Source organism: Phasianus colchicus, chromosome 23 (assembly GCF_987193195.1).
Source record: "Phasianus colchicus chromosome 23, bPhaCol1.hap1.1, whole genome shotgun sequence".
Classification (NCBI taxonomy): Eukaryota; Metazoa; Chordata; class Aves; order Galliformes; family Phasianidae; genus Phasianus; species Phasianus colchicus.
In genome coordinates, this window is record NC_143458.1 from 163264 (window position 1) to 177570 (window position 14307).

A 14307-nucleotide genomic window follows, 5' to 3' on the forward strand; every position below is an offset into this window, starting at 1 on the left:
GAAGGACTCGGGGCCCCAACCGCCTCAGCGCTGCTGCCCGCATCCGGCAGCACCACCCTAATGCCTCCGAGCCCTCCAGCGCTGCTCCCGGTGCCCCCCGGGGCTGAGGTGGGCTGTGGGTACGGGGGCGGTGGGGGAGATACGGGGGGATGTGGGAGTTTAGGGGCTGTGGGGGCTGCAGAGGGGCTGTGGGGTAATATGGGGTATGGGAGGGGGGTATAGGGTAATGTGGGGTGTAGGGGGATGTGGGGAGATATCGGGGGATGTGGGGTGTAGGTAGCTGTGAGGGGAATGTTGGGGAATATGGGGTTGGGGGGGCTATTGGGTGCTCTAGGGGGCTTTAGGGGGGCTGGAGAGGGATATAGGGCTGCGTGGGTTATAGGAGGGTATGGGGCTATAGGGCTCTGGGGGGCCTTCGGGGGTGGATATAGGGGTATGTGGGGCTATAGGGTGCTTTATTGTGGCTACAGGGGAAATTTGGGGCTATAGAAAGCTGTGGGGACTATAGAAGAGGTATAGGGGATATACGGGAGAAGAAGGGACTATGCGGGGGATATAAGGGGATATGGGGCTATAAGGCACTGGGGGGCTTTAGGGAGGGTTTTGGGGCTCTAGGGGGATATAGGGTGCTATGAGGCTATAGGGAGCTGGGGGGACATGGGACTGTAGAGGGCTATTTGGGGAGCTACACAGTTCTGCGGGGAGATCATAAGGGGCTCTGGATGGGCTATAAAAGTGTTATAGGGGGATATGGGAGTATAGGGGGCTTTATTGTGGCTATAGGAAAATGGGGGGACTATAGATGGATTATAAGGGGATATGGGGGGATATAGAAGACTGGGGGACTCTGGAGGGAGGATATAGTTCCGATGTTGGGGGGCTATATGGAGCTATTGGGGAAGTTATACAGTTCTGTGGGGAGCCTATAAGGGGTAGTGGGAAGGCTGTAGGAGAGTTCTAGTGGGATATGGGACTATAAGGGGCAGTGGATGGGCTTTAGGAGGACTATAGGGTGATATGTCGCTCTAGGGGGTGCATGGGGGATATGGTTCTATAAGGGGCTGTGTGGGGCCATAGGGTGATAGGGGGCTATAGGGTGGGCTATAAGGGTTGTGGGGCTAGAAGGCTCCCCCCTCCCTTTAAAGGGTTAATGGAACTATAGGGGGTTGTGGTGGGCTGTGGGAGGGTCTGTAGGATAATAGTGGGCTGGGGAGGGTCTATAGCGAGGGTTGTTATACAATAAGGGGTTGTGGGGGGGACGTAGAGGGGCTGAGAGGGGCAATGGGGGAATATAGGGAGATGTGGGCCTATAGGGGGTGAATGGAAGACGTGGTTCCAGAAGTGACTGTGTGGGACCCTAGGGTGATGGAGGGCTATAGGGTGGGCTATAAGGGGATGTTGGGCTAGAAGGCTCCCCTGCCCCCCCTCTCCCTCCCTTCCCCTTGGCTTTAACCTATCCATAACAGGGTGGCTGAAATGCCAGTCATGAAACTTAAATCAGAATTGGAGTTGTATTGGAATAGAGTAGGATTGTTTTGTGGTCTTAAATCTGAAACGTGTTTTCTCCTTGGGCTTCAGGTACAGATATTGTTTAATAATGACTTTGAAGAAGGTTTCGCTATCCAGTCTCCTGATCAAGAAGGTTTTTGGAGGACTTAATTATGAGTAGAGTTGCTGCTGAACGTCCACTTCCAACAAGCAAGCAGTGAGGTGCATCTCAGCCTTTGCTCACTGCAAGGTACCAGCCATTCAGTCTGTGCTTTGCGGTGATTTTCCATCAGCACTTCTGCTTGTATGTGAGCTATGTTGGGGGTATAGGGGGATATGGGACAGAGGGAGCTGTGGTGGGGATATAGGGGACTGTGAGAGGCTATGGAGGGGCTATAGAGCTGATCTTGGGCTGTGTGGGGCCATAAGGTGATAGGGTGGGCTATAAGGGGATGTTGGGCTAGAAGGCTCCCCTGCCCCCCTCCCCCTTCCCCTTGGCTTTAACCTATCCATAACAGGGTGGCTGAAATGCCAGTCATGAAACTTAAATCAGAATTGGAGATGTATTGGAATAGAGTAGGATTGTTTTGTGGCCTTAAATCTGAAACGTGTTTTCTCCTTGGGCTTCAGGTACCGAAATTGTTTAATAATGACTTTGGAGAAGGTTTCACTATCCAGTCTCCTGATCAGGAAGAAAGAAGAAGGTTTTTGGAGGACTTAATCACAAGAGGAGCTGCTGTTGATCCTCCACTTCCAAGAAGCAAGCAGGTGAGGACATTGTGCATCTCAGCCTTTGCTCACTGCAGGGTACCAGCCACTCCATCTGTGCTTTGCGGTGATTTTCCACCAGCACTTGTGCTTGTATGTGAGCACCAGGCATCCACTAACGCTGTCTGATAGCTTTAGGCTGGGCAGACACGGGAAGCACTGCCTGCAGCAGCAGCAGCTGAGCTCCGTGTGCCAGAGGAAGGAATGCGGCGTCTGGAGGAGCAGGAGGAGGAGACCCCGCGTGACTCTGCGTGTTCTGCAGGGCCGTTCCTCACAGACTGCCACTGACAGACGTTTGGGGCACTGCAGAGCCTGTTGGTGCGGATGAGGTAAAGCAGTGTTGATCTGTAATGCCATTTGATCTGCGTGCATGCAGGATTTCCCTGTGTTTGTATGTCTCAGTGTCTGTGGCCCTGGTTTTGTTCAAAGATGTCAGACCTCTGTGTTCCCCCTCCAGCTGGTTCTGAAGAGCCCTTCCATTTTTGAGAAGGCTGCGGATTTAGTTCAGCATCTCCTGATGTGTCACACAGATTCAGGGCTTTCAAGAAGTCGCTTCTTTGAAGTGTTTAAGATGGTGAATTCTGCCAGACAGAGTGCTTGTCTAATCAAACCTTTTAACCCCAAGGTTTGTTCTGCAGGTCCCGATGATGGCACAGGCATTAAACAGCCTGGAGCTCGTCGCTGGGGAGAGGCTGCGCATTGTGTTTTGAAGGGAGAGATAGAGGAAGGGTTTGAACAGTGTTGTGCAGGAATGGAAAGCTGGTAAGAGAAGAGGTGTGCGTTCAGAGAGCGAGGGCTGTATGGCTCATCTCTGTGTTCCAGCAGGAAATGCAAGGCAGAACTCTCTGCTCTCTGTTCTTTCTTGCAAGGTTGCTGCCCCTCAAAGTGCACTGTGGATGGGCAGCGCGATGACAGCTCAAGGATGGCAGCAGAAGATGCAGCACAGCCCTCTCCAGCAGCAAGGTGCACTGATTTGTCTAGCTAATTCTTGAAGTAGAGGGTGTGTTTAGCTTCCAAAGTCAGTGGCTTGATAGCCTTAGGATGGCTTTGGGGCTCTTCCTCTGTAACTCACGTCCTAAGGCAGTGAAGGTGTTCCCTTGGTCTGTACAAGTGGTTCCTGTACAAAGCCATGGTTGTCTGCCTGTAACAGATAGTGAAGGTGATGGTTTTGTGACTGCAATTATGGAGTCAGCATTTTAATGGCAGTTGCACCCCACTAACATGCAGCTTTTTCTGACACAGGCAGGAGACGGGCAGCAGGACTGCAGCTCCTCTGGCAGCTTTGCAGCTACGTCAGGAAGCAGAAGACGTGGATTTAACAGAAGAACTCAGTTACTGGGACGTTCCCCTGTTCTTCCCCTACCTGTCCCCTTGCCTCAGCCCGGATTCCTCTTGCATTCTCGTAGGTGTCCCTTCCATCCCCCAGGCTGCTCCTTGCTTCCCCCAAGCTAATCCTTTACCTTCCCATAACAGACCACCCGCAATTTCCTCAGAGCCCCAATAGCTCCCTCAGTATTTCCCCAGCAAGACCCCGTAGGCACCCCACCACCCCCCCGAGAGCCCAGAGCCCCTTACTGACCTCCTCAGACCTGGTACTCCTCCCTCATTGCTGGCCAAAAACCTCACAAACCTCCATAGTCCCCAGCAGCACCCCATATCGCCCACTGAACTACCACTGAACCCCCTTATTTCCTCCCTCAGACCTCCCTTAACACCTCCAGGGCTCTTTACCGAACTCACAGAAAACCACACTCCCTGACAGCACCCCTGACACCAATACCAGGCCCCTCCTCTCCCCCTGCACCTGCAGGCTCTGTTGTCATATCCATCCCATGGGCGTATATCCCCCACACCCCGCCACAGAGCCCCATAACTCCTCCAGGAGCTCCTCAGACCTGGTGCACCTCCCCCACAGCCAGCCTGGGACCTCACAGAGCCCCATAGTCCCCAGCAGCACCCCTTATCCCTGCTCTGGGCTCCCCTAGATCCCCCCTATTTCCTCCTTCTGACCTCCCTAACCCCCTTGGGTCATCCCTTGGATCTCGCAGACCCCCACAGTCCCTGGCAGGACCTCCGTCACAAGTCCAGGACCCCAGTAGCCCACCTGGGGTCGCTCCTCACCCCCTTTTCCTTTCAGGTCCCATACAACCGTACGGTGCTGGGGCTGGGGTGACTGCTGCGGAGCTGAAGCAGGTGTAGGGCACAGATGTGGGTGAAAGTGATGTGGGGGGCATTGGGGATATGGAGGCACAGGAACATGGGAGGACATGAGGGGATGTGGGGATATGGGCCACAGGCTGCAGGAGCGGAATGCTGCGCAGGAGAAGGTAACGCGTGAGGTAAAGGTGGGACTTGTGGCTGTGGGGACGTGGGGTGGCATGGGGACGTAGGGGGGCTGGGGGCACGTGGGGAGGGGTTTGGGGTGAGAATGGGGGATGAGGGGCGGTGTTGGAGTGCATTTCTTGATTTCTTCCTGAGAGGGGGTTGGGGTTCCCTGTGGCCCAAAGGTGGAGCCCTGATCCATAACCCCCCATAACCCCTTATCACTTGGCGTGACCCCAAGGCTCCACATGACCTATAACCCTGTGAGCACCATAACCGCAGATGAGGCTGTGGACAGTGATGGGTCTGTTCTTGGGTTGTTCAGGGGGTACTATAGGGTGGCTCTGGGGCCGCTGTGGATCAGCTGCCTGTAACGTCCCCTGACCCTCACCTTGCCCACGTCTTGCTGGGCAAGATGGGGTTCAAAAGGGCAGTGGGGGGCTCTGGGAGAGGTTTCATGATTGGAGCAGATTCACTGCCAGCTCCGTGTGGGGCTACGTCAGCCCCACTGAGCTGTGGGTGTGTCCCATAGCTGCCCCAGAGCCATCCTAGAGCACCCCAGAACAGCCCCATCGCTGCCCACAGCCCGTGGCCAGCAGCAGTTCCACCACCAGCTGTGTGTTGGGTAAAGGCAGCTCCTTGGTGTGGCTCTGCCCCATAGCTGCCCCAAAGTGCCCCTTTGGGGTCCTCCCATAGGTGTTCTTTAGCCGTCCCACAACTTTGCAGGGCTTCCCCACATCCCAGCAGATCCCCCCGGTGCCTGCGGGGTGTGCGAGAAACGCTCTCATCACTGCCGTTCCGTCAGGCACAGCTCTCGGTGCAGCAGCAAAGCTCGTCCGTTATTGCTATGGCATTACTGCACTCTCCCTCCTCGTGGTGAGGGACAAAAGGCGCAGCTGCTGCGTGAGTTCCTTCTGCTCCTGCAGCTCTCCTCCCGTGGCAGTCCCTGCTTGCCTGTTCCCTCTTGGCTGGGGACTGCAGGTTCACAGTCTACGCCACGCATCTGCTCTGCTGTTTTTCCAGATGAGGTCTACGGCCAACCTGTTCCTTTTGGGTTATTGTGTGCTTTTCTATGCAGACAGGCAGGCAGGATTTCTTACAGCTGTTGCATTTGCTGTGTCTCAGGCTCCGTCCTGCACCTGTGCCTTATCTCGTGTGCAGTCTTCACCTGACCCTGGTCAGAATGTCCTGGCCCTGCTGTGCTCTGCTCAGCATCTGTCTGCTGAGCAACAGCACTCTGTCACTCTGATCCTACCTTGTGCTATCCCTGCAGACGTTAGAATACTTTCTCTGCCACTCTTGAAACCGTAAGAGGTCAGATGATTTCCAGCAGCACACAGCTGCCACACACAGCCATGCTGACCACGGCAGGCTGCAGCTTCTTCTTGCAGAGTCCCGTAGCAGCGGGTGACCGCTACGGAAAAGGGGAATTCCACCGCTGATGTTCTCCATCCTTCTTCTGCACCACCATGCAATCCTTCCTCCCCGTGCTGCGCTGCTGTCAGAGTTCTTTGTCCATTTCTCGGGGTCGTTGCAGCAACTGTTCCAAATTTCTTTACCACTGTCCCTACTGCTCCAACTGACCCAATCTGGGACGCCTTTTTGTAAGGAATTCTGTGTTCATTCTGCAGCTGACTTGGACTTCTTCTCCCATGTCCCCATTCAGGAGTTGATCTGCTTCAGTCCATCCCAGCTCCATTCCTGGTTCAAGCATCCCTCCTTGCCATCAGCCTGGCTCCAGTCCCTTCCCCAGTCGCAGTGGGATCGGTTTGTTCTGTTCCCGTCCACTTAGAGAAACAGAAGCTTCCTGCCCACCAAACCTTGCGACAGGCATTTCCCTACAGAAGCATTCACGTCCTTGTTCTGGCCCCTTCGGCCAGTTCCCAGCTCTCCAAACCGAGATGTAGGGCTGCAGCCCAGCCCATGTCTTCTTTGGGGCAGCTCTGGGGCAGCACCACCCCGAGGCGGAGATGCCTTTTCCCCACACACAGCTGGTTCTATGGCCACATGGGGTGAGGACATGGGGTAGTGGGTCACGTGGGGGTCCTGCAGGGTCACAGAGTTGTGGGGTGATGTTGGGTCAGATGGGGTTCCGGCTCACAGTGATGGGGCTAGATGGGATGGTAGGGTTAGATGGGGTGTCATGGAGTTACGGGTCACATGGAGTTAGATGGTGGGGGTGAGGTGGGGGCAGGGATCCCAGAGTTCTGGGGCCACATGGCGGCGGGTCGCAGCGTGATGGGGGCAGGCAGGGTCAGGGAGTCACAGGGTGGTGTGGGGCTATGGTTCACACAGGGCCGTGGGTCAGGTGCAGCCATGGGGTCACGCACGTACAGGGTTATGTAGTCATTTTGGGTTATGGCTCGTGTGGGGTAATGGCTCATGGCCCCACCTTTGGGCCACAGGGACCCCCAGTCCCCTCTCAGGAAGAAGTAAATCCACTCCAACACTGCCCCACAACCCCCTTTTTACCTCAAACCACTCCTCACATCCCCACCTTCCTTCTGTGTCCCCCTATCCCAGTGTCCCACCTGCAGCGCACATCCTGCCTTCTCCTGGACAGCACTGTGCTCCTGCAGGCTCTGTTGTCATATCCATCCCATGGGCGTATATCCCCCACACCCCGCCACAGAGCCCCATAACTCCTCCAGGAGCTCCTCAGACCTGGTGCACCTCCCCCACAGCCAGCCTGGGACCTCACAGAGCCGCATAGTCCCCAGCAGCACCCCTTATCCCTGCTCTGGGCTCCCCTAGATCCCCCTATTTCCTCCTTCTGACCTCCCTAACCCCCTTGGGTCATCCCTTGGATCTCGCAGACCCCCACAGTCCCTGGCAGGACCTCCGTCACAAGTCCAGGACCCCAATAGCCCACCTGGGGCCACTCCTCACCCCCTTTTCCTTCCAGATCCCATACAACCGTACGGTGCTGGGGCTGGCGTGACTGCTGCGGAGCTGAAGCAGGTGTAGGGCACAGATGTGGGTGAAAGTGATGTGGGGGGCATTGGGGATATGGAGGCACAGGAACATGGGAGGACATGAGGGGATGTGGGGATATGGGCCACAGGCTGCAGGAGCGGAATGCTGCGCAGGAGAAGGTAACGCGTGAGGTAAAGGTGGGACTTGTGGCTGTGGGGACGTGGGGTGGCATGGGGACGTAGGGGGGCTGGGGGCACGTGGGGAGGGGTTTGGGGTGAGAATGGGGGATGAGGGGCGGTGTTGGAGTGCATTTCTTGATTTCTTCCTGAGAGGGGGTTGGGGTTCCCTGTGGCCCAAAGGTGGAGCCCTGATCCATAACCCCCCATAACCCCTTATCACTTGGCATGACCCCAAGGCTCCACATGACCTATAACCCTGTGAGCACCATAACCGCAGATGAGGCTGTGGACAGTGATGGGTCTGTTCTTGGGTTGTTCAGGGGGTACTATAGGGTGGCTCTGGGGCCGCTGTGGATCAGCTGCCTGTAACGTCCCCTGACCCTCACCTTGCCCACGTCTTGCTGGGCAAGATGGGGTTCAAAAGGGCAGTGGGGGGCTCTGGGAGAGGTTTCATGATTGGAGCAGATTCACCGCCAGCTCCGTGTGGGGCTACGTCAGCCCCACTGAGCTGTGGGTGTGTCCCATAGCTGCCCCAGAGCCATCCTAGAGCACCCCAGAACAGCCCCATCGCTGCCCACAGCCCGTGGCCAGCAGCAGTTCCACCACCAGCTGTGTGTTGGGTAAAGGCAGCTCCTTGGTGTGGCTCTGCCCCATAGCTGCCCCAAAGTGCCCCTTTGAGGTCCTCCCATAGGTGTTCTTTAGCCGTCCCACAACTTTGCAGGGCTTCCCCACATCCCAGCAGATCCCCCCGGTGCCTGCGGGGTGTGCGAGAAACGCTCTCATCACTGCCGTTCCGTCAGGCACAGCTCTCGGTGCAGCAGCAAAGCTCGTCCGTTATTGCTATGGCATTACTGCACTCTCCCTCCTCGTGGTGAGGGACAAAAGGCGCAGCTGCTGCGTGAGTTCCTTCTGCTCCTGCAGCTCTCCTCCCGTGGCAGTCCCTGCTTGCCTGTTCCCTCTTGGCTGGGGACTGCAGGTTCACAGTCTACGCCACGCATCTGCTCTGCTGTTTTTCCAGATGAGGTCTACGGCCAACCTGTTCCTTTTGGGTTATTGTGTGCTTTTCTATGCAGACAGGCAGGCAGGATTTCTTACAGCTGTTGCATTTGCTGTGTCTCAGGCTCCGTCCTGCACCTGTGCCTTATCTCGTGTGCAGTCTTCACCTGACCCTGGTCAGAATGTCCTGGCCCTGCTGTGCTCTGCTCAGCATCTGTCTGCTGAGCAACAGCACTCTGTCACTCTGATCCTACCTTGTGCTATCCCTGCAGACGTTAGAATACTTTCTCTGCCACTCTTGAAACCGTAAGAGGTCAGATGATTTCCAGCAGCACACAGCTGCCACACACAGCCATGCTGACCACGGCAGGCTGCAGCTTCTTCTTGCAGAGTCCCGTAGCAGCGGGTGACCGCTACGGAAAAGGGGAATTCCACCGCTGATGTTCTCCATCCTTCTTCTGCACCACCATGCAATCCTTCCTCCCCGTGCTGCGCTGCTGTCAGAGTTCTTTGTCCATTTCTCGGGGTCGTTGCAGCAACTGTTCCAAATTTCTTTACCACTGTCCCTACTGCTCCAACTGACCCAATCTGGGACGCCTTTTTGTAAGGAATTCTGTGTTCATTCTGCAGCTGACTTGGACTTCTTCTCCCATGTCCCCATTCAGGAGTTGATCTGCTTCAGTCCATCCCAGCTCCATTCCTGGTTCAAGCATCCCTCCTTGCCATCAGCCTGGCTCCAGTCCCTTCCCCAGTCGCAGTGGGATCGGTTTGTTCTGTTCCCGTCCACTTAGAGAAACAGAAGCTTCCTGCCCACCAAACCTTGCGACAGGCATTTCCCTACAGAAGCATTCACGTCCTTCTTCTGGCCCCTTCGGCCAGTTCCCAGCTCTCCAAACCGAGATGTAGGGCTGCAGCCCAGCCCATGTCTTCTTTGGGGCAGCTCTGGGGCAGCGCCACCCCGAGGCGGAGATGCCTTTTCCCCACACACAGCTGGTTCTATGGCCACATGGGGTGAGGACATGGGGTAGTGGGTCACGTGGGGGTCCTGCAGGGTCACAGAGTTGTGGGGTGATGTTGGGTCAGATGGGGTTCCGGCTCACAGTGATGGGGCTAGATGGGATGGTAGGGTTAGATGGGGTGTCATGGAGTTACGGGTCACATGGAGTTAGATGGTGGGGGTGAGGTGGGGGCAGGGATCCCAGAGTTCTGGGGCCACATGGCAGCGGGTCGCAGCGTGATGGGGGCAGGCAGGGTCAGGGAGTCACAGGGTGGTGTGGGGCTATGGTTCACACAGGGCCGTGGGTCAGGTGCAGCCATGGGGTCACGCACGTACAGGGTTATGTAGTCATTTTGGGTTATGGCTCGTGTGGGGTAATGGCTCATGGCCCCACCTTTGGGCCACAGGGACCCCCAGTCCCCTCTCAGGAAGAAGTAAATCCACTCCAACACTGCCCCACAACCCCCTTTTTACCTCAAACCACTCCTCACATCCCCACCTTCCTTCTGTGTCCCCCTATCCCAGTGTCCCACCTGCAGCGCACATCCTGCCTTCTCCTGGACAGCACTGTGCTCCTGCAGGCTCTGTTGTCATATCCATCCCATGGGCGTATATCCCCCACACCCCGCCACAGAGCCCCATAACTCCTCCAGGAGCTCCTCAGACCTGGTGCACCTCCCCCACAGCCAGCCTGGGACCTCACAGAGCCGCATAGTCCCCAGCAGCACCCCTTATCCCTGCTCTGGGCTCCCCTAGATCCCCCTATTTCCTCCTTCTGACCTCCCTAACCCCCTTGGGTCATCCCTTGGATCTCGCAGACCCCCACAGTCCCTGGCAGGACCTCCGTCACAAGTCCAGGACCCCAATAGCCCACCTGGGGCCACTCCTCACCCCCTTTTCCTTCCAGATCCCATACAACCGTACGGTGCTGGGGCTGGCGTGACTGCTGCGGAGCTGAAGCAGGTGTAGGGCACAGATGTGGGTGAAAGTGATGTGGGGGGCATTGGGGATATGGAGGCACAGGAACATGGGAGGACATGAGGGGATGTGGGGATATGGGCCACAGGCTGCAGGAGCAGAATGCTGCGCAGGAGAAGGTAACGCGTGAGGTAAAGGTGGGACTTGTGGCTGTGGGGACGTGGGGTGGCATGGGGACGTAGGGGGGCTGGGGGCACGTGGGGAGGGGTTTGGGGTGAGAATGGGGGATGAGGGGCGGTGTTGGAGTGCATTTCTTGATTTCTTCCTGAGAGGGGGTTGGGGTTCCCTGTGGCCCAAAGGTGGAGCCCTGATCCATAACCCCCCATAACCCCTTATCACTTGGCATGACCCCAAGGCTCCACATGACCTATAACCCTGTGAGCACCATAACCGCAGATGAGGCTGTGGACAGTGATGGGTCTGTTCTTGGGTTGTTCAGGGGGTACTATAGGGTGGCTCTGGGGCCGCTGTGGATCAGCTGCCTGTAACGTCCCCTGACCCTCACCTTGCCCACGTCTTGCTGGGCAAGATGGGGTTCAAAAGGGCAGTGGGGGGCTCTGGGAGAGGTTTCATGATTGGAGCAGATTCACCGCCAGCTCCGTGTGGGGCTACGTCAGCCCCACTGAGCTGTGGGTGTGTCCCATAGCTGCCCCAGAGCCATCCTAGAGCACCCCAGAACAGCCCCATCGCTGCCCACAGCCCGTGGCCAGCAGCAGTTCCACCACCAGCTGTGTGTTGGGTAAAGGCAGCTCCTTGGTGTGGCTCTGCCCCATAGCTGCCCCAAAGTGCCCCTTTGAGGTCCTCCCATAGGTGTTCTTTAGCCGTCCCACAACTTTGCAGGGCTTCCCCACATCCCAGCAGATCCCCCCGGTGCCTGCGGGGTGTGCGAGAAACGCTCTCATCACTGCCGTTCCGTCAGGCACAGCTCTCGGTGCAGCAGCAAAGCTCGTCCGTTATTGCTATGGCATTACTGCACTCTCCCTCCTCGTGGTGAGGGACAAAAGGCGCAGCTGCTGCGTGAGTTCCTTCTGCTCCTGCAGCTCTCCTCCCGTGGCAGTCCCTGCTTGCCTGTTCCCTCTTGGCTGGGGACTGCAGGTTCACAGTCTACGCCACGCATCTGCTCTGCTGTTTTTCCAGATGAGGTCTACGGCCAACCTGTTCCTTTTGGGTTATTGTGTGCTTTTCTATGCAGACAGGCAGGCAGGATTTCTTACAGCTGTTGCATTTGCTGTGTCTCAGGCTCCGTCCTGCACCTGTGCCTTATCTCGTGTGCAGTCTTCACCTGACCCTGGTCAGAATGTCCTGGCCCTGCTGTGCTCTGCTCAGCATCTGTCTGCTGAGCAACAGCACTCTGTCACTCTGATCCTACCTTGTGCTATCCCTGCAGACGTTAGAATACTTTCTCTGCCACTCTTGAAACCGTAAGAGGTCAGATGATTTCCAGCAGCACACAGCTGCCACACACAGCCATGCTGACCACGGCAGGCTGCAGCTTCTTCTTGCAGAGTCCCGTAGCAGCGGGTGACCGCTACGGAAAAGGGGAATTCCACCGCTGATGTTCTCCATCCTTCTTCTGCACCACCATGCAATCCTTCCTCCCCGTGCTGCGCTGCTGTCAGAGTTCTTTGTCCATTTCTCGGGGTCGTTGCAGCAACTGTTCCAAATTTCTTTACCACTGTCCCTACTGCTCCAACTGACCCAATCTGGGACGCCTTTTTGTAAGGAATTCTGTGTTCATTCTGCAGCTGACTTGGACTTCTTCTCCCATGTCCCCATTCAGGAGTTGATCTGCTTCAGTCCATCCCAGCTCCATTCCTGGTTCAAGCATCCCTCCTTGCCATCAGCCTGGCTCCAGTCCCTTCCCCAGTCGCAGTGGGATCGGTTTGTTCTGTTCCCGTCCACTTAGAGAAACAGAAGCTTCCTGCCCACCAAACCTTGCGACAGGCATTTCCCTACAGAAGCATTCACGTCCTTCTTCTGGCCCCTTCGGCCAGTTCCCAGCTCTCCAAACCGAGATGTAGGGCTGCAGCCCAGCCCATGTCTTCTTTGGGGCAGCTCTGGGGCAGCGCCACCCCGAGGCGGAGATGCCTTTTCCCCACACACAGCTGGTTCTATGGCCACATGGGGTGAGGACATGGGGTAGTGGGTCACGTGGGGGTCCTGCAGGGTCACAGAGTTGTGGGGTGATGTTGGGTCAGATGGGGTTCCGGCTCACAGTGATGGGGCTAGATGGGATGGTAGGGTTAGATGGGGTGTCATGGAGTTACGGGTCACATGGCGTTAGATGGTGGGGGTGAGGTGGGGGCAGGGATCCCAGAGTTCTGGGGCCACATGGCAGCGGGTCGCAGCGTGATGGGGGCAGGCAGGGTCAGGGAGTCACAGGGTGGTGTGGGGCTATGGTTCACACAGGGCCGTGGGTCAGGTGCAGCCATGGGGTCACGCACGTACAGGGTTATGTAGTCATTTTGGGTTATGGCTCGTGTGGGGTAATGGCTCATGGCCCCACCTTTGGGCCACAGGGACCCCCAGTCCCCTCTCAGGAAGAAGTAAATCCACTCCAACACTGCCCCACAACCCCCTTTTTACCTCAAACCACTCCTCACATCCCCACCTTCCTTCTGTGTCCCCCTATCCCAGTGTCCCACCTGCAGCGCACATCCTGCCTTCTCCTGGACAGCACTGTGCTCCTGCAGGCTCTGTTGTCATATCCATCCCATGGGCGTATATCCCCCACACCCCGCCACAGAGCCCCATAACTCCTCCAGGAGCTCCTCAGACCTGGTGCACCTCCCCCACAGCCAGCCTGGGACCTCACAGAGCCGCATAGTCCCCAGCAGCACCCCTTATCCCTGCTCTGGGCTCCCCTAGATCCCCCTATTTCCTCCTTCTGACCTCCCTAACCCCCTTGGGTCATCCCTTGGATCTCGCAGACCCCCACAGTCCCTGGCAGGACCTCCGTCACAAGTCCAGGACCCCAATAGCCCACCTGGTGCTGCTGAACCCAGTGTCCTCAGTGAGCTGTGCCACAGTGCAGCACCCTGAGCCCTTCTGCATTGCTGCGGAACGGGACACACGCAGATCCCAGGGCAGTGGACACTGCTCTGCATGTCACTGCCTGGCCCAGGAACTCCTCCCCTGTGCTGTCTGTGAAAGTCTTTTCTTTGCTCCTGGCATAACTTCCATCTCCAGAGCACATGAGGAGTGTCCCTCAGACTGTGGCTCCTGGTTAACCCCGCTGCGTCCAAACGAGGAATCCTGTAGCAACCCACATCTCAAGATGAGGCTACAGCTGTGCCCCAGTGCCCTCATTAAAGAGAGGAGATTGAATTAGCATAACAGGACATCTTTCCTTCTGACATTTCCCACCGTCTGCATGTTGGCTGTGCCATGCAATCGGCATTTGGTCATAGAGCTGTGAGTGCAGGTATGTGTGCATACGGGGTGTGCATAGATGGTGTTGAACATCAGAGTGTGCACAGCACGTGTCTGTGTGCAAGGCTGGAGCTGCGCTCGTATCTTCATGCATGTGGGTGTGCAATGGGGTGGGTTTGCACATGTGTGTACATGAACGTGGGTGTGTGCATCAAGGTCTTTGCACGTGGCTGTGTGGTTCTGCTCACATTTGCATGCACATGGATGGAGCGTGCACACAGGGCTGTGTAA

General features: G+C 56.8%; 1 pseudogene across 1 annotated transcript; it reads left to right on the forward strand.

Moving 5' to 3' along the window:
- Positions 1 to 2118: 2118 nt before the first annotated feature.
- LOC149915148 (uncharacterized) lies at positions 2119 to 13980 on the forward strand (annotated as a pseudogene). The gene is made up of 5 exons (XR_016459613.1): positions 2119 to 2256; positions 2389 to 2585; positions 2895 to 3018; positions 3126 to 3219; positions 3499 to 13980. The product of XR_016459613.1 is annotated as an uncharacterized LOC149915148 (transcript).
- Positions 13981 to 14307: the final 327 nt, after the last annotated feature.